Source organism: Hippopotamus amphibius, chromosome 5, assembly GCF_030028045.1.
Source record: "Hippopotamus amphibius kiboko isolate mHipAmp2 chromosome 5, mHipAmp2.hap2, whole genome shotgun sequence".
Classification (NCBI taxonomy): domain Eukaryota; kingdom Metazoa; phylum Chordata; class Mammalia; order Artiodactyla; family Hippopotamidae; genus Hippopotamus; species Hippopotamus amphibius.
Genome location: NC_080190.1, coordinates 110,398,255 through 110,420,346, shown reverse-complemented (window position 1 = coordinate 110,420,346; position 22,092 = coordinate 110,398,255). Strand labels below are relative to the sequence as shown.

The 22,092-nt window shown below is 34.4% G+C and overlaps 1 pseudogene; it reads left to right on the top strand.

The window, feature by feature from the left end:
- The window catches only part of LOC130854277 (40S ribosomal protein S11-like), a 36,842-nt pseudogene extending 26,250 nt beyond the window's left edge, over positions 1-10,592 (top strand).
- The last annotated feature ends 11,500 nt before the right edge of the window (positions 10,593-22,092 follow it).

The following is a 22,092-nucleotide window of genomic DNA, read 5'->3' as shown; positions in this document are numbered from 1 at the left end:
GGAAAATGTATCTCATGAAGATAGGAGAAGGGAGTTAAGGTGGTTCTGTCTTTAAGATAGAAGAATAAAATTGGTCAATCTTCAGAAAATAAAGTGAGTCTATCAAAAGTATGCCATCATTCTGCATGTTTTGTTTTTTTAAAAAATTGACAGAAAGGGAAGTTTTGGATGAATATAAGAAAGATCACCCATGACAGGGTCAATACTGGAGAAAAAGGCTATAAAAAATAATCCAAATTAGTTTTATTGAGTGTATCTGTCTGTAATCTATCATTTATCTATATTCTATATATGCTTTGGATTATCTGTTTGAAAATCAAGAACTAGACCAATTTACCCCTGGAATCCTCTCTAGTTCTATCATTTCCAGAATAAATACATTTCCTAATTTCTCTACATGTCAGTCCTTTTTACTAAACCAAGACAAATAGCACTTAAGTTTATCATTGCTAGGAACTTCCTACAGTTTTTATAAGTATGTAGACTGATTTTGTGTGTGTGGCTGGTAAAATATATGATTATTTCACTAGTTTTCTCTGTTATTGCTTTTAAGGTTATGGAGTGAAATTAATTCATGTAAGAAGATATGTTCAAAATATAGGGACCTCTATATTAAGACTACTTAAAATGAAATGAAAATAGTAAAGATTATCATAAAATATAAATAAATATTATTCCAAGCATTTGTCTGCTTTCTTTGAAAGTGGGTAAGGGAATTAACAGAATCTGAAATATGGGCTAAAATAGCAAATATTATGTACGGACTAACTCTGAAGTGATTTTTTAAAATAATATTTTCCATATTGGAAATTCAAAATTACCCAGTTCTGTCTTGATTAACTTAGAACAGTCCACAATCAACAGAAACAGACAATTCTGTTAAGAGAGCTAATTGATTTGTGGAATTTTCATTTCAATAATGACCTTGAGCCTTTGCTGTCTGGAATGCCCTCAGATCATGTCATGGGGCTCTAGTAAAGATCTATCGTCAAATCAATTACAAAAAGCAATGGAACATCGGATCCTTCTCTTGAAATTAACTAGGGAAAGTAGGTCAGCACACCTTCAAATGACACAATGAATTATTATGTTTTCAATGACCCAGGAAGGAAAGCACTAGTGATTGATGGGAGGTGATATTTAAATGAGAATTGAACATTTCTGGGATTAAACGTGTAGCAATGATCATGAAAACTACCAGAAACTTAAGTCTGTTAAAATAATTTCTTTTTTTCAGGTTAGCCACAGAAGTGTTCTCTTCTCACTATTCTCTGTATCCAAAACTACGGTTCTGGGAAGGGACTTATATATGGAGGTTATTGCTGTACCATTTAAAAACACAATAGTGAGAATAGCAGATTTCTGAATTTCATTTTTATTACTATATAAGAAAAATATGCAAAATGGACAATCATGTATTAACTGCTACAATTTGTTTTCCTACTATGGCAGTTCAACTAAATACGGTTAGAAAAATATGGTCAAAGGTGATAAATTTAATGACAGTAACTAATTTGACAAAATAATTATGAATATTATTTAGATAGTGGTTCTATTCTGCAAACATAAAACTAATAAATAACAGGTGCAACTGCCTCCTTCCAATATTGGCTGATATCTTAGATAATTATTGTGTTTTTATATGGGCGCTTGGAATCTTTTTCTTTTAATTAGGTGATCTAGCACCTAGACTCATAAGCTTATATTTAGAGTTTTATTTTTATCTTTGCAGACAATATAAATTGCAATATGCTTTTATTGCAAATGGTTATAAAATATTAAAATTTCAATTCAAATATTAAATTAAGGAATAATTTTGTTGGATTCCATGCAAAATACAAATTCTTATAATACTCTTGCCTACATAGAAATCTATCCTATGACTGCAATGTGGTAGGTAAGCATGTGGGCTCAGGAGTTCAGACCTTTCCCCACCCCCAATTTAGAAGTGTGTGGCCTTAGTTAAACTACTTATCATTTCTAAGCCTCAGTTTCTTCCTTACGTAAAATGGTATTGATGACAGCCATTGTCACATAGATTTTTGTGAAGATGATGTTAGGAAATGAGTATAAAATGATTAGCCAGAGTTCAAATAGTAAACAGTGTTACCTACAATGATGATTAGAGTCAATTAATAAATATTCCTTTATGTTAAATCCTTAAATGTTTCTATTCAATTAACTCTAAAGACTTCAAACTGGTAATGTAGTGTGTTTTATTTATTAATGCAAGGAGTTTAGTTTTTTAAATTGTGGTGAAGTCATCAATAGGCCTATCATACTATTTTATAAATTTTTGTATAGTACGTAGTGTGATATTTTGACTTTATATTAAGGGGTGACAGTGAATTAATATAGCCATTTGATGTGTGTTGATAGTATAAATTACTGTATTATCTTTGTACAGGGGATAAACTGTGTTCAGGAAACACATTCCTAAAGTACCAAATTTCTCATTTTTATACCCAATGGGATTAATGAGTTTTCTATTTCATTAACACAGACCCTTTAGTAATAAACCACATAAGTTAAGCACAGAAAATAATCTCAGTGTGCTCAGCAGTTTGTCATACTCACTTAATAGACCAGACATTTTTATCATCTTTGATTTCTGGGATTTCTTGGCTTTTAGCACTTGTATGGTATTCTCAGGATAGAAGCAGAGGCTTAGATGAGAATGGACAGTCTTTCCAGCATCTTCCCCTTCTTGTCTTAAAAAAGACCCAGGCTGCCAAGGAACTCTTGATTCAGCCCTGCTTTGTACTCAGCCTAGTCCCTGCCTATAGGAACTGAAAGATGCAGGAGGGTATCGTAAAGCACCCCGTGGAGTGTTTTTCTCTTTAGACATCTTGAAGGAAAAAGTAGCTCTTATCTTTATAGTCTCACTGGGTTGGAGGTCAAAATAAGGGAAGAAAGCTCTTTAAATTCTCATGTGAAGAATAAGGGACAAAGAAAAGTAAAGAGTGTCTTTACATAGAATCCTAGACATAAACATGAATTAACCATCCCATCAGTACTAGCAATTAGACATTAAACTTTAAATATCTCTCTGGAGTAGCAGCAATTATTACGAAATGTGTAAATATGGATGGAAGAAGAGAGAAATTGGACACACATTTCACCTTGTTTGAAAGAAAAAGAATTCTCATTGACCAGCTGTTAAAGACCTAGCAATCTGTTTGGGAAAAGTAGACATAAACATATACAACCTCAGAATAAGAAAATATTTAAATGATATTTGAAGATAATAGTAGCAGAGCTATGCCAAGCAATGAATAGCTAATTATTAGATGGATTCAGAGTTCCCACAGCAGTACAGAAACTTTTCCTCTCTAGATTTAGCCAAGAGGTTCCTTTGGGAAAAAATAGGGTTGGTAGCTAGCATTAATGGCAAAACTTTTGACGACCGCAAGTAGAAATGAGGTTAAATCCTTACTATATTTATATTAAAATGCACAAAACTGTTTCAGGCACTAAACAAAAGTCCCTCCTGCGTATGCAGCAAAATGAAAAGTGAGACAAAGCAGAATGAAAAGCAGTGGCCCAAGGCAACACATTCTTTTGTCAACAATGCTCTAACATTTCTGAGAGAAAACGGTAGAGGAGAACAAAGCTTTTATGCTTCAGGATGCGTGGTCCTGCACGCAGGTAGTTGCAATAAAGATGGAACTAGAGAAATGTCAGGGATTCTTGTACTAAGTGTGGATTTTGTGCTATTTTAGACAGAGAGACTAAAAAATAATTTTACAAAGCATATACTTTTGTTCTTAGTGTTTAAAAACTCTGGTATCAGCAGATATTATAGGATAAGAGTAATATAAGGCACAGAACAAAATTAATAAAAATGAATATTAAATGGTGAAAAGGAGCTGGAAGGGCTTTGTATGAGAGACTCCAGATTCACCAACTTCCCTGTGAGGTGAGATAGTATTGTGGAAAAGAGTCAGAGACCTGCTGCATATTATTTGTAGTTGATTATATTTGGAATTTGGCTTAAGTGACATAAAATCTATGTAGGCTATTTCATTCTCTATATTTAGCTATTCTCAATTTAATATGTTGTCTTCTTTATAAAGTCATAAAAGTTAAGGAGCACTGCTGGATTTTTAGTTTCTTGAATGGTCTCAACCGTATAAACATATTTTAGAGCAGTATCTTGGTGAAGCCAATTTTATACACTTCACTGCCACTGGCAAAAATATTGTGTGGAAGAAACCATCCAGTATGCACATAAGGATGATAGTTAATAACCAGGCAAATCCAAGACCTGGGTTAATTACATATATTAGTTTTCCTTTGCTGCATGATAAATTTGTGTCTCAAGACAACACACATTTATTATTCCAGTTTCCACGGGTCAAGAGGCCACAAATGGTTTAGCTAGCTTCTCCACTCAGGGTCTAATTAGGCTGAAATCAAGGTGTTAGCCAAGGCTGCAGTTCTCATTTGAGGCTTGGGGGTCCTCTTCCAAGTTACTGTTGTTGGTAGAACATAGCTCTTAGCAACTCTAGGACAAAGGCCATTGGCCCCTAGAGGCCACCCACATTTGTTTGCCATGTGGTCTTCTCTACAACATGACAGTTTCCTTGTTCAAGGCCAAGAGGTGAGCATCTCAGTTACTTGAAATCTTTCACTCTGGCAAGGGTTGGACTCTGTTTTATTTTTTTATATTTTATTTTATTTTATTTTTTATGCGTCTTTATTGGAGTATCATTGCTTTATAATTTTGGGTTAGTTTCTGCTGTACAACAAAGTGAATCAGTTATATATATATACATATATCCCCATAGCCCCTTCCTCTAGAGCCTCCCTCCTACCCTCCCTATCCCACCCCTTTAGGTCATCACAAAGCACCAAGCTGATCTCCCTGTGTTATGTAGCAGCTTTCCACTAGCTATCTATTTTACATTTGATAATGTATATATGTCAGTGCTACTCTCTCACTATGTCAAAGGCTCCCCTTTCCCCCCATGTCCTAAAGTCTGTTCTCTACATCTGCTAATCTTTATTCCTGTTCTGCCACTAGGTTCATCAGTTTTTCTAGATTCCATACATATGTGTAGCATATGGTATTTCTTTTTCTCTTTCTTACTTTCTTCACTCTGTATGACAGACTCTAGATTCACCCACTGCACTACAAATAACCCAGTTTCATTCCTTTTTATGTCTGAGTAGTATTCCATTGTATATATGTGCCATTTCTTCTTTATCCATTCATCTCTCATGGACATTTAGGTTGCTTCCATGTTCTGGACTCTGTCTTAAAGGGCTTACATGATCAGGTCAGGCTCACTTAGGAAAATCTCCTTTTTGATTAACATAAAGACAACTGGATTAGAGTTCTTAATTACATCCCCCAAACTCCTTCAGCTTTGCCATTCTAACATAATTCAATCGTGGCAATGAAATCCCACCACCTTCACAAGTTCTGCCCATAGTTAAGGGCAGGAATCTTGGAGTTCACCTTAGAATTCTGCTACCATATTACAATATTATATAATATTAATGTACAGTGGGATTACAGACAGTTCTGGTCTCCTGTACTTATTTTCCTTCATTTTTATAGAGGTTATAATAATAGTTCTGTTTCATAAGATTGTAAGGATTAAATGAGGTAATAATTGCAAAGGTCTTTCAATAGTGCTTGAACACAAAGTGCTACATAAGTATTGTTGAAAGAAAATAGAGTATTTAAAATAGTTACTGGCACATACTAAATATTCAAGAACGTTAGCTGTTATTATTTTTTTAATTATTATTAATTCTTGAAATGTAATGTTTAATCAGAAACAGTGCATGGTGTTTGGCTGTTCTTTTGTAGTTGTGGTACAAGAGATAAAACTATATACTATGCATTTACTTTCATATTAATGCAGTGATTTATACAAATAAGGTATTTGAAATTAGTACCATACATATTTTAAATTGCATACTATCTCAATAACCACATGATAATTAGAAGTGATGTGTTTGAAGAACTGATTAATTTCAGATAATGATTTTCCAGTACACAAGAGACATGGGCAGTTTTTAGTATAATTAGACTTTGAATGCCAAGGTCGTGATCGATAAGTGTTAAAAGACCGTTTGCAAAAGCTTTACTTATGGAATTTATACAGACAATCAGATTTTTCTTTAAGAAAAGTCAAACCCCATTGTTAAAAATATATCTGATGGGATTATTTGCTAATGTCTCCATTATCTTAACTTTAATCAGCATTTTACAAGAAAAGAGCACTATCAATAATTTTTCCAGCAAAAGGAAAATTTTTTGTTTTAATTTGACATGTCATTTTAATTAATAGTCGACAAGATGGCATTCTAAATTTGCTTCAGGTGGCAGTTCAATGACATCTATTGATTTTGTATTATTGGATTGAATATTGTCATCATGATTTCTGTGTGGCGTGCTTCAGGCGCATCACATTTTCTTCTCTGTGTGAGGTGTGTGTGTGAATTGTCTCAAATGTTACACAATTTCATACTGCTATGATAAGAATCTCTCTCAATGTATATTATATAACATTACATATATTTATATGTGTGTGTACACAAAATATTTCTCTAGCACAGTCTATAGCTATGAAATTAATTCTTCATTCAGTCTTTACGGATCACCTCCCATCAAGCACTCTGCAGAGCATAATAAGGCTCTTACACATGATGAAGATGAAAAGGACCTAGGAGAGTGACATTCAGTGCAGTCTTAAATAAGCTAAAGATTATGCACATCATCCTTTAGGGAAAGGGAAGATCTGACATCGCCACATGGCCATCAGATACCTTGGGATAATTTTTGATTTCTTTCTTTTCCTTACATGCCACAACCCTAATCGTGTTGGTTTTGCCTTGAAGATATATCCAGAATCTGCCCCATTTACCACTATCACTGTGACAATCCAAATATAGACCATCATCTCCTCCTACCTGGGCTGAACATCACCCAATCAGTTTTCTACTTCTGCCTCTGCTCACTTCCTGTCTACTCTCCACAGAGAAGCTGGAAGGACCCCGAGAAAACAGAAATCAAATCACAGCATTCCTTTTCCTGATACCCTCCAATGGCTTCCCATCTTAACTAGGGTAAAAGACAAAGTCCTAACAAATGTCTACAAGGTTCTAATGATTGGGCTACTCACTACCTTTCTGGATTCATCTCCAACATGTGTTTGCCTGTCACTCCCCAATGTTTCAGCCGCACAGAACTCCTTGTGTCCTTAAACATGTGAAGGACACTATCATCTCAGGACTTTCATTTGTTCTTCTGCCTGCTTGGTATTAGTCCTTCCTTTAGGTCTGTTAAATGCAACCTAACATGTTAGAGAGGGCTTCTCAGTACACAGTCTCTGAAATAAGATCTCTCTCCATCATCGATTCACATGCATTTGTTTATCTGCTTATTGTCTCCCTCACAGCCCTGAACCATTACCCTCATGGAGCAGACACTGTATTTTGTTCTTGATATGCCTCAGAACAGAGAATAGTAGCCTGATACTTAGAAGGTGATCAAGTTTTATTTAATTAAAACTTTAAAAGAATTAGCTAGTGATAATATCAGAATTCTATTATATTCACAATCATTTTTCTGTTCAAGCAAATAGATTGCTCTGCTCATGCTTTTCTTCAGAGTGTGATAGAATTTTTCACTATTTTTACATTTGTGTGTGTGTCATAATCACTTTTATTGGAGCTAATCTCTGGAAGAAAATCTTTGGATTTGAGAAAATGTCAGTCTAAAACATAAGAGAAATTAAACTCAAATTTGATTCTTTTTGATTTGTACTTCCTATTTTTCATATTGTTTTCTCCATCTCATTCTTCCTTCTTACACTAGGCCTTCTCTTTTTCATTTCCTATATTGAACTACTAAACAAAAATGCATACATTCTCTGGTTAAAGTTTGTAAAGTGAAGGTACTTTTACCTTTCATCAGTACCCCTAAAAAGGGAAGGAAAAAAGAGCAAATACTAGATGACAAAACCCTACACCACAATAAAACAAGAAAATGCCAGAACCAGAAGCTGCAATTAGGAAGGGATCTGTGAAGTCTGGTCTTGGGTGCAGTAGAAGGCTATAGCCTTCTTAGAACTCCTGCAGATTATAGATTTCTCTGAATTTGAAAGACTTTCTCAAGGATACCTTAAGAGAAGATAGTGTCTAGAGGGCTGGCATTTCAGAAAAAGTGGCAAATATCCCTGCAGAGAACCAGTTTAACTTTCCAGAAAGTAGAGTGTTGAAGATAATGTTGGAAACAGGTTAATCTTATATTATTTCTGTCTACAACCTACCCTTGTGACTAAAAATGAGGAAATAGGAAGGCAGTGACCTGTGGCAAGATGGAGAGTCTTTGCTGCCATAAACCCATGCATGGAGGGAGATACACCCACCAGAGTAAATGAAATTGCATGGTAATGAAAGTTCCAGAAGAAAAATTGGCTAGAAGCTATAAGCTGCTCATCTCAACAGTTTTCTTCAGCAAAACTATGTATAAGTAGATTAGCTTTCCATTGCTGTCATGAAAAATGACCATAAACTTAGAAGTAAAGTACAACAAAAAAAAATCTCATAATTTCTATAGGTCAGAATTCTAGATGGGTTTGGTAGGCTCTCTGAACAGGGTCTCACGAGGTTGAAATCAAGATGTTGGTAGAGTTATATTCTGTAATGTATATAATTGGACAAATCTACTTTCAAGCTAACTTAGATTGTTGACTGAATTCAGTTCTGTGCAGTTAGACTGACATCCCTGTTTCCTTGCTAGCTATGAGCCAGGGGCTGTGTTTACTCCTGGAAGTTGCTGTATTCTTTCTCATGCTTTCCATCTGCCCCCGTGTAATAATGGCAGATGACCATCTTCTCATACTTCAAATCTCTCTGACATGGGCTGCATCTCTCTGACTCCAGCTGAAGAAAATTCTCTGCTTTTAAGGACTTATATGATTACACTGGCTTTATGTGCATAATTCAGAAAACATCCCTATTTAAACGTCAATAACCTTACATCTGCAAAGTTCCTTTTACCGTGTAATGTAACACATTTATAGGTTTCAGAGATTAGGGCATGGCCATCTTTGGGGGACCACTCTGCTTACCACAATAAGAATTATTAACATAACAAAAATGCACTTATAAATAGAATGTAAAATCAAAGAAAAGGAATACAAGTTTAAAGCCGAGAAGGAAGATAAGTTGAACACAAGAAGAATCACATGAGGAAACGGGTCAAGAGTTCTGAAAACAAAAGTTCTTCATAGTCTTAAAGAAGTGATGTTGGGAGTTCCCTGGTGTCTAGTGGTTAGGAGTCAGCTTTCACTGCTGTGGCCTGGGTTCAATCCCTGGTCAGGCAACAGAAATCCCACAAGCCACACAGCACAGGCAAAGAAAATAATTAAATAAAACTAAAAAAAAAGTGATGCCAATAATGATCTCCCTTAATAAAAGAAAAAAACAAGATACATGGATTGAAAGACGATGTCATAAGACAATAAAGTAAGTGGAAAAGAGGCTTTACAGAGCTTGGCAAAGGAATTGAAAAAAAATTAAAATACTGCAAGGATGAAAGTTATATATTAAGTGAAAAAAATACTATGGAAAAACATAAAAGAAGCATCAGGAAGAGAACTGAGATAATTACTCAAAACAAAATGAAGCAAATAAAAAATTTTAAATAATTTTAGAAAATAAATGTATATAAAAGATGGAAATGATAACTATAGATAGACATAATTAGATGTTTGGGAGATTAGGGAAAAAAGTTAAAAATATTTACAAATATGATAGAAGAAAACTTTTTTGAAAGGATCTTCAAATACACCAAGGCAAAACTAACTTCAGAAGAGATTGAAAATGTTATAAATTTGATGGATTAAATGAGTTGAGATAAAGAAAGAGGTGGTAGGAGGGTTACTAGATTGTCAAATAATTGTGCTAACCTCCTCACATCTCATCTTTCATAGCAGGTTGTCAGTAGGACCTAAAATTAAAACATTTAGCTTTAAAAATAATGACTCTAAACTTAATATTTTTTCATAATCATTTTATCTTGAACTTAAAGGAAACAAGAGACATTAGAAAATCTCTACAGTGATTAACAATGATAAGAACTCCTATTTGGATTTCAGGGAGGAAGAGGAATTTGGCATTAGTTAAATTTACTTTTCTTCAGATAAATTCAGGTAAAATTTAATTTTTAAATTCATTTTTATATAATTGTACCTATTATCTATCTAACTATTTAACCATCTTCAATCTACCTACCTGGCCATCCCTTCTATCTAGATACATTGACAAGAAATGCCCTTTTACTGGTAATGTCTCCATCCGAGGGCAGATCCTGTTTGGCATGGTGACCAAGATGAAGATGCAGAGGACCACTGTCATCCGCCGAGACTACCTGCACTACATCCTAAAGCACAATTGCTTCAAGAAGTGTCACAAGAACATGTCTGTGGATCTTTACTCCTGCTTCAAGGACATCCAGATCTGCGACACTGTCACAGTGGGCGAGTGCTGGCCCGAGCAAGACAGTGCATTTCAAGGTGCTCAAGGTTACCAAGGCTGCCGGCACCAAGAAGCGATTCCAAAAGTTCTGAGACTGGACCCCTACCCACCGCCCCAAACAAAATAATTTTCCCAGTTAAGAAAAAAATAAAAAATGGCAAATTGTATAATCTATTTGGGGCCCAACAAAACTCTTGTCTCCCAAAATGTGTTTCTAGAGATCATTGGGGACTATGATAGCATATATCTGAGACTGTAGGTTCTATTTCTGTTTTTGGACTGGACCAGTTCCATTAATGGGAATGTTTCCCTGGTAGAATGACTCACAGGCTGACTCTAACAGAGCTACATGAAATCTGGATGTGGCAAGAATAGACAGCTCTGTCTAGACTTCCTTATGTTTATTTAGTACATATAGCTTTTGTTATAGATTGCATTGCTTAGGGTACCAATAGTTGGCCGATATCTGTGCCTGGTGAGACTGGGAGTTTGACTTTCTCAAAAAGCTCATCACCATACTAGTCTCTTGAGCCTTCTCTCTAAGCACAGAGGTTTATGTGCTGCCACCCTGTTATGATCTGTACTGCTAGCCGTGTTTTGCCTTTTATTGTACCTAAAAGAGAAGTACATATTGCTTTTAGGTAATAAAAATTTTAGATAGTAGGGTTTTGAAGGCTTGAGAGTAAAGTTCTCAATGATTAAAATGACTTCCTATGTAGGTAATGATCTAGTGGGCTTACTTAAAGAAACTGGTTTGTAAAGGATAACAACTGTAGGAAGCCGTGGTATCTTAATTCATCTTTTTGTCAATCAAGTGGAAAAATGAACTCTGTAATTCTCACCTTTATTCACATTATATCATGATCATAATTTGACTCTGCAAGCAGATGTTTTTAGAAAGCTAAAAATAAAATTATAGAGGTACTGAAGTCACGACAGCATAATTACAATGCTAATTTAATCAGTACCTGTTAATCAGTTTTAAACAATATTTTTATTTCTTCAAATTTTCAATCACCAAATCCCTTCTGGCATGAAACCCAGATATATTATTAATATTATTCCCCAAATGCCATTAATTTTAAAATTTGTATCACAATCGTGTACATCTCAAAATATTTTGCAATGTTTTTACATTTCATCTTTTTGTAATAAACTTTAGTTGGTTAAGTAATTTAAAGTACGAAGTAAAAAGGCCTCTCAAATACATTTTCTTCAAAAAAAAAAAAACAAAAAAAACTTCTCATTCCAGTGTCTGTGAATGGTTTTTCTCTTCTCATTCACAGTGACATACAACAAAGAAACTGTGTGCTAAGAGGACAAAATGGTACAAGGTGCAACTATAAGGCCAGTCATCAAAGTAAAACATAGGTCAGAAACCTTGCTTACAGTCAAACCTCTACTTGCAAGTCACTACAACTCTCCAAGAATCTCACTCTCTTCTCTAAAATGGAAGGGTTAAAGCACACTGGATGAAGTCCAACACCAAAGCACACTGGTTCCTTCCAGCACCAAAATTCTATGATTTTCCATTTAATTCATATTGTCAACAAAGGAAGAGTCCATTTGTTTCACGGTCTAGAATCCTAAGTTATTAGTTAATGAGTAGGGAATAGCACGCACAAGGGAGACTCAAAGCGAGATATCTGTTTTTTTTTTTTTTTTGTCATGAAAATGTGAGTCCCTGTGTAACTCATTTAACTTTTTTGAGTCTTGATTTCCATGTTTGTAAATGAAACGTTTATACTAGATGATAACTAAGTGTATCTCCTTGGTCTTTATTTACTGTTTTTGATACTTATCATTGTGGACACAATAGGATCTATATGGATTTTACATTTTCCCTCTCCTCCTCAATACCCCAGTGCCCTGCTCTTCATAGTGTGTTGTCGTAATGCCAGCAATGTTTTAGGAAGTACGTAAAAAGTAAGTAGGTATCAATTTTAATCCAAGTATTATGAGAGTGGGAGGAAATATTACTTGTAAATATTAGGGGAAAATGGATATTTTAAAAAACACATCAAAGGAACGTTAATGGTTAAAAAAAAAAAACCAAGATATCAAATAATTCAGTTATTGTTTTCTGCAGTTACAAATTATTTGGTTTAAAATACTCACCCCAGATATTGTCCCAAAGGATCTAAAATTTCCTCAGTTTGGAAACTATTGGTATGTCTAACCACTTTCTACATAGGGTAAGTTATGTTTTTATCTCTATATTTCTCAAATACGATCATTTTATTTTCCAGTGAGCATTATTGAACTGTTTTCTGCTACTTCACACACTAGTTTGCAGAGTTTAAATTTTTTTTGTAAACATTTTTTGGTTGATATCTTAAAATCAAAGCATTGAAATGTATTTTGTGCACGTTTTATTCAAGGGTTGAGACCAGAAAGATGGCTCATTTTCTAACATTTGCATTTTTAATTGACTTTTGATACAATTAGGTTTATTTCATGTATATTGAATGGCATTGCTGTGTGGTCTATCCAATCCAAATTGAAGTCAGTTATAAAACAACTGAAATCACAATACATAGGTTTTGAAAAAAATACTGGACTACTTTAAGTTTTATTTAGCTGTTAAATTTGGAGGTGATCAGGGTTCGAGCTTGTGCTGTAGAAGATAATTTAAAATTATTGAAACACTTCACACATTTTAAAAACCACTTCAGTGGGGGAAATGATGGTGTTCGGAAAATGGTTGTGAGGGTATAAAATTATCAGCGCGCTTAAGTGCATCAGTGTGAAAGTGATCGAGGTTCTTCGCTTGCACATCACAAAGCAATTGAAAATTACTGAAGTGCTTCGAGTGGTTCATGTTTCCAGAAGAGTTTTCAGTCTTTCCTCTTCAGAGTGCTTTAAATTTTTGAATGTCTGAATAATTCCATAATGTTGCATATATACCTCTGGTTGCGATGATCAGTTTAGAAGTCATGCAAATATTGAACTTCTAAGCTGAGTTTAGCAACTATGAAGTGATTGGGGATCATTGATTTCAAGCAGCCAAAATAAATCCTTGAAGCCAGCTCTCCATTTGAAAATCAAAATACAAAATTTAGGCTCTTATTCAGAAAAATGAAGCTGGAGTAGAGAGATTTTGCAGGGAGGGGAGGGATGGGATAACTTTTTTGGTTTGTATTGCTTCTGGATAATATAAATACCAATTTCAATTAAAAAATTTAGTCAGAATGCAATTTTCTTGTAGATAACTGAAAAAGAGTGTCAAAGAGTATCAAAGTGCAGACAATTAATGAGATAATTTGGGATCTGAAAGTCACAAGAATTCACATCTGATTTTTAAAGTTACCAATTACAAACAAGGTGTTTCCAGAATTGTTAATTCAGAATTTTAGAATGATTCCAACAATTCTTCTGGCTCCATCTTCTACTGGATTAGTCAATACTTAAACTACCTTGTTTTAAGGCCATCTATCTGATGCTTTAAATGTATGTAATCTGATACATAACCAATCAACACATATTTATTGAGCATCTACAATGTGTCAGGCACTATGCTGGGCACTGCAGATAAAATACAAACAGACCATCCCCTCATAAGCCTTAGAGTTAGAAAAACTTTTAGAAGCTTTATAAGGCAACCTTCCTTTACAAAATAAGAAAACCAAGCGGTGCAACTTTCTCATTGTCACGATCCTAGAGTGAGAGACAGAACAAAAATTGGCCCTCAGAGGTAAGGCCCTCTCCTTTGAGTAACACCACTGAAAGTTCATTTTAATTTGCTTTTCCTGGTATTAATACATTTTTGAAGTGTGTGAAAAGATAAGATCGAAAGTTTGGAGATTGTTGGAAATACAATGTTGATAATTACTAAGGGTAATCCGACCTCAGTTCTCAGCCAAGAACAGTATCAGTAAATAATATAAACAGGGTGCATTGTATGTAATTTAGAGTGACTGCTTATACCTGAATGTTTGAATATTCACCTTCGGATCATATGGATCAAAAATCTGATAAACTAACAATCTAAAAGTCAGTAGAAATGTGAATGCCAACTACTGTTATGAGAGTAAAATTCTTTTAAAAAAGGACACAAAATTTACATACAAAAACAATATTAAGAAAATTAAAATAAGTGGGAAACAGCTAAATAACTGGAGTTGAAATATTATATACAGTTTTAGCCAATAGATGTTTATTAGAATGAAAATAACAATATAAGGAAATATATCATAGATTTGACTATATAATTATTCTAATCTTTATAGTATTGTTTTTATATTTGCATTCAAAACTACAAAAAGTAATTTTAGGTACATTATTTAATTTTTAATGCGATAATTCCATTTAGGACATGAAACTGTCATGTAAAATTTATTTTTGTGAGTTCTTCACATCTTGTGAGAATGAATTAAAGCCAAACGTCAAAATTTCACAAGAATGACTTAAAAGAAAGCACAACATTCCAGATAAAGTATATTTGACCCAGACATAGTAAAGAATATAAAAAAGAAAAAATAGGGAATTCCCTGGCAGTCCAGTGGTTAGGACTCTGCCTTTCCACTGCAGGGGGGCAAGGGTTTGATTCCTGGTTACAGAACTAAGAAATATTTCAGAGAAAAATGAGTTCTTTTCACCACATCAAACATTTTGGATACCAAGGCAAGAGTACCAAAAGGAAGCCAAGAATCATATATCTAAATACTTAAAAGTTAACAAACTGTCTTGATAATATACTTTAATAAAAACATAATTGAAAAGTTAGTAAGTCCATGCTTTCTAATAATACAAAATTATAAAAATATTGGACAATTTAAGGACTTAACTCATGTAATAATTGTTTAATAAATTATGTTCACCAGAAAGTCTCTTGAAATGTTTCATTCGATTTTTGAAGACTAATTATTTTTCTGGTATAATGACTCTTCCAGCCTCAGTCTCACTAAATAAATAGGCCATAAGTGATATTTCAATATCACAGAGTAGTATGACATATGGTTTACATATGTCATATTATTTTGGATTGATAGTATGGTACAAAAGTATACCTAAACAAGGTAAGATAATCACTAAGCCAGGAATACACCTTTAGGGTAAAATGAAGTCTAAACACTGAAGTACTTCAAAATGTGAGGGGACAGATGCAACACAGAACACATTGTTTCATAGAAGATGTTCCTTCCTAATCCCTGTTGCTTCACATACATAAGCAAAGCAAAGCTTTTTGGATTCATTCAAACCTGGCATGCAATTCAAACTTGTTCTTTGTAAGATGTTCTATCTAGAAACTGTTGTGTCAAGTAAGTTGTTGAGCATGATTTTGCCTGAAACTGTAAAGTCCAAGTATCACTTCATGCTGAAGCTGACATACACATTTTTAAACAAAAATGTTAAACTTGACAAATATTTCCCATAAGTTCACCAAAACTACGAATTCAGGATACAAAATTGTTTGTAGAATACTATCGTAGTTATTTAAAACAAATTCTTAGGAAAAATCTAAAAGAAGTCTTACCTTTAGTATTGATGAGGTTTTTTTAGGTGTTTTTAATTTTCTCTTTATCATTCGCTATATTAAAATGATGCAAAAATGTTTTAAATGTGTTGAACACATTAAAAACCCTTTAGCAAGGTACAGAAATATTGATTTATGTTGACACAAAACCATTAATGAAAACTCTGGTTTTGTATGAGTGATCAACTAGCTTCAAGTCTACCTAATAGTATTAAGAACCAGCTCATTACTTAATCCTAAATAAAATCTCACGGGAAGTTTTGTCAACAGTTTTTCTGTAATCAAGATATCTTTACCTATTGTAGACCCACATGAATTATACAAATAAAATTAGTACTTGTTAAGCACAATTTTGTTGATTTATTTAGAAGGTAAGCAAAACGCATCATGCACTTGGCTCATTTCAAATACTTAATTCAACAGATATTTTTGAGAACAGATATTTTGAGTTCATTTCCAGGTATTGTGTTCCAGAGATGAGAAGATGTGGTCCCTACCAGAAGTTCATGGTTTTGGAAAGGAGAGAGGTATATCCTCTGTGTGTGCATGTCTATTTTAGATAGATACATAGAAGGGATATACATATACACAAATATACACATACAATAATATGTAAGTATATAGGTGTATATTTATATATGTTCTAGACATACTAATTTTTAGGCAAAGAATAAATTTAATGAAAAATAGATATGTATTTGCCAGGACTTATCAACTAATTCAATACATGCACAGTGCACTTTAACGAGGTTGCCTGAACTTTGTGAAATAAAGCTGAAATGTGAGTCTTTTCTGCTTTTGATACGTCAGCCTGTGCTCTCCTGGTTAGACCCATGGGCAAGGGGCAGGGGGACTGAATTTAATGATGTTGTTGCCCCAAATCCCCAACAGTAAAAGCGTGATTGGATTTGAGCCTCAAAGCTGACATTTATGAGTGCTGTGACAGTAAACATTTTCGTTCACTTGGCTGAGGCTTACTTTTCTCATCTGTATGCTAAAGATTTATTTCAAGGAATAAATGAGATAATTAAGTGAGATTAAATACATTGATTGGCACAGTGTCAGACACATATTATCATAAGTGCTCAATTACAAACACGTGTGTATACACATATGTATAAAAAAAAGTGAGGTGCAGAAAGTTAAGTAAAATAGCTCATGATCACGCAGCTAAAAAAAATGATAGAGACTGTGTGAAATCAAAGTCTATGACCTTTCCATATCAACTTGAAACTCCTAAATTTTCAAGATGAGTCATTATTACTCTTCCTTGATTCCATGGGATTAAATAGTACTGTTCACCTACTTTGTGTCAGGCACTAGTCTAAGTATTTTATGTAGGATGTAGTGATTCTTTGTAATCAATATTTGATCTTGAATTTGAATTGTACACGTTTTTATCTTTTTTTTTCTTATATGGTTACAGATTTTAATGACTTGGGCAAACAAATAATAGAGTCCGGAAATCTACTTTCGTATACAGACTCTAAAATGAAAATGTGTAGGAACTTTCCTGCACTCATTCAAATAAAAACATGTATAATGCCCTGGAAACGTAATAGAGACTTATCAAACATCTTGAAAATTATTTTGTACTTTACACTGCCCATGGCCGATTCCCAGTCATCCTATCTGGCAAAATGAAAAGAAGTCTTGTTGCTTTAGTTTGCAGTAATATGTCTGTCAGTTAGAAATGCCTGCAAGACAATCACTCAAGAACATTAATTGAGTATCCACTTTGCACAAAATACCGTACATTGTTAGATAAACTTGATATTACCAGTGGTGCCAAAAAGCCAGACTGTAACAAATGTGTTATTTGATATTTGTGCTTAATAGTGTTTTGGCATTTTAGTTAGTTTTCAGTTTAGGTCTAATATTTTTAAACTGATTATATACCTACCAAATTATCTGCATATCAAATCAGAATAACTTCAGTAAGGTATCCATACAAAGTGAAAAATCCAACAGCTGTACCTTTACTACGATAAATTATTACCTATCTTTAGTCAGAAACACTTCCTGAAACACAAATACGTGGAAAGCATGTCTTCCCTTCAAACCTTTTGAGTTCTTCATAATCTACATCACTCTTTCTTAAAAGGGGTGTCTGAGAAACATCTGTATCAGAATCCCTGGAGATGGAGGTTAAAAACTGTAATTTCTGCCTCCTTACAGAGTAAAATTCCCAAGGATGCTGCCCAGGATCTGTTATTTTTAATAAGCACCCTTCCTGATCGTTTTGCACAGGAACATTTCTTTGCTTCTGGATGCACAGGACTCTACCCATGACACTTGGCATGATTTATAAAGACCTTGCTAATGAGGTCCCTATTTGCCTTTTACAGCCTCATTTTCCAATGACCGCTTTGCCAGTTATTAATGGATTGTCCCTCAGAGCCAAATCCACTTTTCTTTGAACTGCTTCGTGATACTGGCCTTGGACCCTGGAAACGTTCCTCACTGGTCAGCTGCTGCCTTGTGAGATGTTATGAACAGAGGGTGCTGGAGGGACACGGCAAGGTCATTATCAGGGGGAGATCTGTTTCTGGTCTGAGCGCTGTTTTCGCAGATCACTTCCAGGCTTCTATGGCAAGGCTGCCAGAGGTGTGGTCCAACATGTTCCGCTTCCAGCAGGTTTTGCTGGCACTCCTGCAGGTAGCTTCCTGCTTGTCCGTTCTGACCTGTGGGACCCTAGCGACGTTCTCCCCTGTCTAGCGGGCAGCAGTCACTCCCTCTCCTTTGAGGAGTAAATCTCAGCCTTGGAGGAAACCCTCTTCTGTGTTTCTTTCTTCCTTAAATTCTTTCCTCAGCCTAAAAGATAGAAGCTACTGTCAACATTTTCTATCACTATATTCTTTGGAATTCTCTTTAATCTTTTTAATAAATTTCATATTTTGTGCAACCTTCTTTCTGGATGCTCTCTGGCCTGTTCTTGTTTTACAGTATCTTCCAGAATCAGGTCAAAGATCACCTCCTCAAGGTTGCCTTTCTTAATATCTTCAAATAAAGAGGAGAACTTTCCTCTCTGTGATCTCACAGGGCCTCTGTCACCTTTCTTCTACAGCATTTATCTCTCATAAGCAAAATCATTTATTTAATTCTCTGCCACTCTCCGTAGTCTTTGAAACTGAAGCAGCAGTGTTCTATCATTTAGGTGTCCACCTCACCTAACACAGGCCAGGTACCTAATAAAGCATTTGTTCCATGAATAGCTGCTGATGCTATGCTTTTTCTTCTTCTTCCTCTTATTCTTCTAAATTTATTATTTTGAGTGAGGGATGTTTTGAGGGTATATAATTTTGGGGAAGTGTTCTTTATCTCAGGGCTGACTGAGCTTTTCGTTTTGTCTAAATCCATGGAGCAATATGCTTTGTAGATAAAGAAACGAACACGCTACAGTGACTTCTGTTACATTGAACACTGAGCTGTTAGGAATTGGACCCATGCCAGGACACATTTCTCATTGACAATTAAACACCCATCAACTGGTAATGATGACTCCTAGTCACTTGTGACAGAGACCAGACAGAAAGGCTATGATCTAGATGGGAAAGGTATTTGATCTCATTACTCATCCTTGGAGCCATTCACTGCTTCAGAATATTGGATGACTAGAGCCCTCAATGAACAGAAAACTATGAAATATAGGATTGTTGATGAGAAGTACACACATGCTATTGTAAAGAATACACATATGCTTTCTATTTGCTGCATGTATGTGCATTTTTGGTAAACATTAAACATTTTCTCAGCTATTAAATTCTAGTTTTCAAAAGTAGCAAAACTGTTGCATGATATACACACAGAAAGTTGGTGTAAAAAGAATGATTTTTTTACACAGTATTTCCTTCTCAACAGTTTAATATTAAAATGCTAATATTAAAAATATATAACTAATAATCCGTTTACAAAATGAGTAAAATGGTGGCAAATGTTTTCTTTCTTTTTGTTTGCTTGTTTGGCTGCGTTGGGTCTTCATTGCTACTTGCAGGCTTTCTCTAGTTGTGGTGAGTGGTTCATGGGCTGCTCATTGAAGTGGCTTCTCTTGTTGCAGGCTCTAGGCTTGCTGGCTTCCATAGTTGCAGCAAGTGGGCTCAGTAGTTGTGGCTCGCAGGCTTAGTTGCTCTCCAGGAAAAGGGATCTTCCCGGACCAGGGATTGAACCCATGTCCCCTGCATTGGCAGGCGGATTCTTAACCACTGTGTAACCAGGGAAGTCCAAGGAATGTTTTACAGAACACAATCATTTGGAAATCGGTACTGTACAGAGTAAATTCAAGTTTGGTTTCTCGAGCAAGTAAAATGCAATTGACTTCCATACATTTTTTTAACACTCTTCCAACACTAATAATAATGTGAAACTGCCTTATTATTTTAGACACAGAATCTATGCTTTATCTAGCAATTTCAGAATCTTTGGATTTTCACTTTTCTTTTGTGAGGAACTTACTAAATTCTCAACTATGGAAAGTAATATGACAATCAGTGGAATTTCATTTGTCCTTAATATTCCATAAACTATTGGCAAGAACATTGTGTGGAGGTGTTCTCTGGATAGGATATTATTTAGTTTGTTTCTAAATTATGGGTATTTAATATTGTAAAACAAAACTGTATAATACGCACATTTGACAAATATTTATCAGGTATCTATTATCACTATACATTACATACCTTTTTTCTGTATACCATTTAGTTCATTCCTGAAAACTATGAGGTTCATAAAATAATTTATTATAAATTAGAAAATAAGATTCAGATAAGCAAGGAAACATTGATTCAAATTAATACCATTCTAAAATAACTTTGGGGGTCAGAAAATATATGAGATGTGAATAATTAAATAATTGAAGAAATTTTTCTTTCCATAGGAAAAAACCTCCTAAAATCTCTGGTTAAGGATGTTTTAATAATGTGACACTAAAATTTACGAGAATGACAAACACACCATTGAAATGTTTCCTGATTTGATATTTAGCAAAAGTTTACCTCCTTTTCCTAGTTTTTCTTGGAGCACCATGGGTGTAGCAATATGATTTGCTCTCTGTACCTTCCTGCAACAGCATAGGGGTTAAAAACTTGGAGTCAGACTACCTGAGTTAGATGATTAGCTCTTGCACTTACTAGCTGAGTGAATTTAGACATGCTATTTACCCATTCTGTTCCTCAATTTTATTATTTGTTGAATACAAATAAATATCACCTATCTTTAAATTTTGTTGTGTGGATTAGATGGCATATTGCTTAGCAAACACTCATTACTAGTTCTTACTCTTCAATTTTTTAAAAATTAAGTGTTATGATCAATAGTTTAGTCTTTACCAGACAGTTTAATTACAAATATATATACATTTAATTGTCACAAGTTCCTTTTACAGGATTTTTGCTAAGTTCTATATTTAATTTTTGAAAGAGGTTATGCATTTTTTAAAAGTGTGTTTTACTTAAGCATCATAAAGGTACTTCGTCTACTCAACAGCAATGCATTAAGCAGGTTTAATTGATTAACAAGTCAATGGATGCTAATGACTTCTGATTGCCAGCATTGTTTAAAGCCATGATGCAAATCAACTAATGATGCAAAATTTGAAGATTTTATTTTTTAATATGCTTTATTCATTTTCTGACATGACTATAAATAGTCACTTTAAAAGCAGATTATAAAGATGCAAACTCATTTTTATTATAATCTGCATATGATAACTTGCAAAGCACTTCAATTGCTACAATATTAAATTTGATTTTTTTTTTTGCGTTTTGAAGAGTTGAAAGAGCAAAGGTTGTAAACATACACAAATTAGGATTATATTCTGATTTGACACATTTACCTGACATGTCTCCATGTATCAGAACTTACCTTTCAAACTGCAGAAGAATTAGGTTGTGAAAGGTTGTGAGAGATGTAATACTATAGTGCCAAACAACTCATCTCTAGACATGTCATGGTCAACCCTCATTGAAGGGCCTTGATCTTGCCCACAACAGTATGGAAAGCTAAACATAGAAGTCTCACTGCCAATCATTATTTAGGGTTCCTTGTTGCCTTTTGGATCAGTCACCATAGGAATTAAAGGGAATTTGTTAATACACTTGAAAAACTTATGGGCTCTGGTC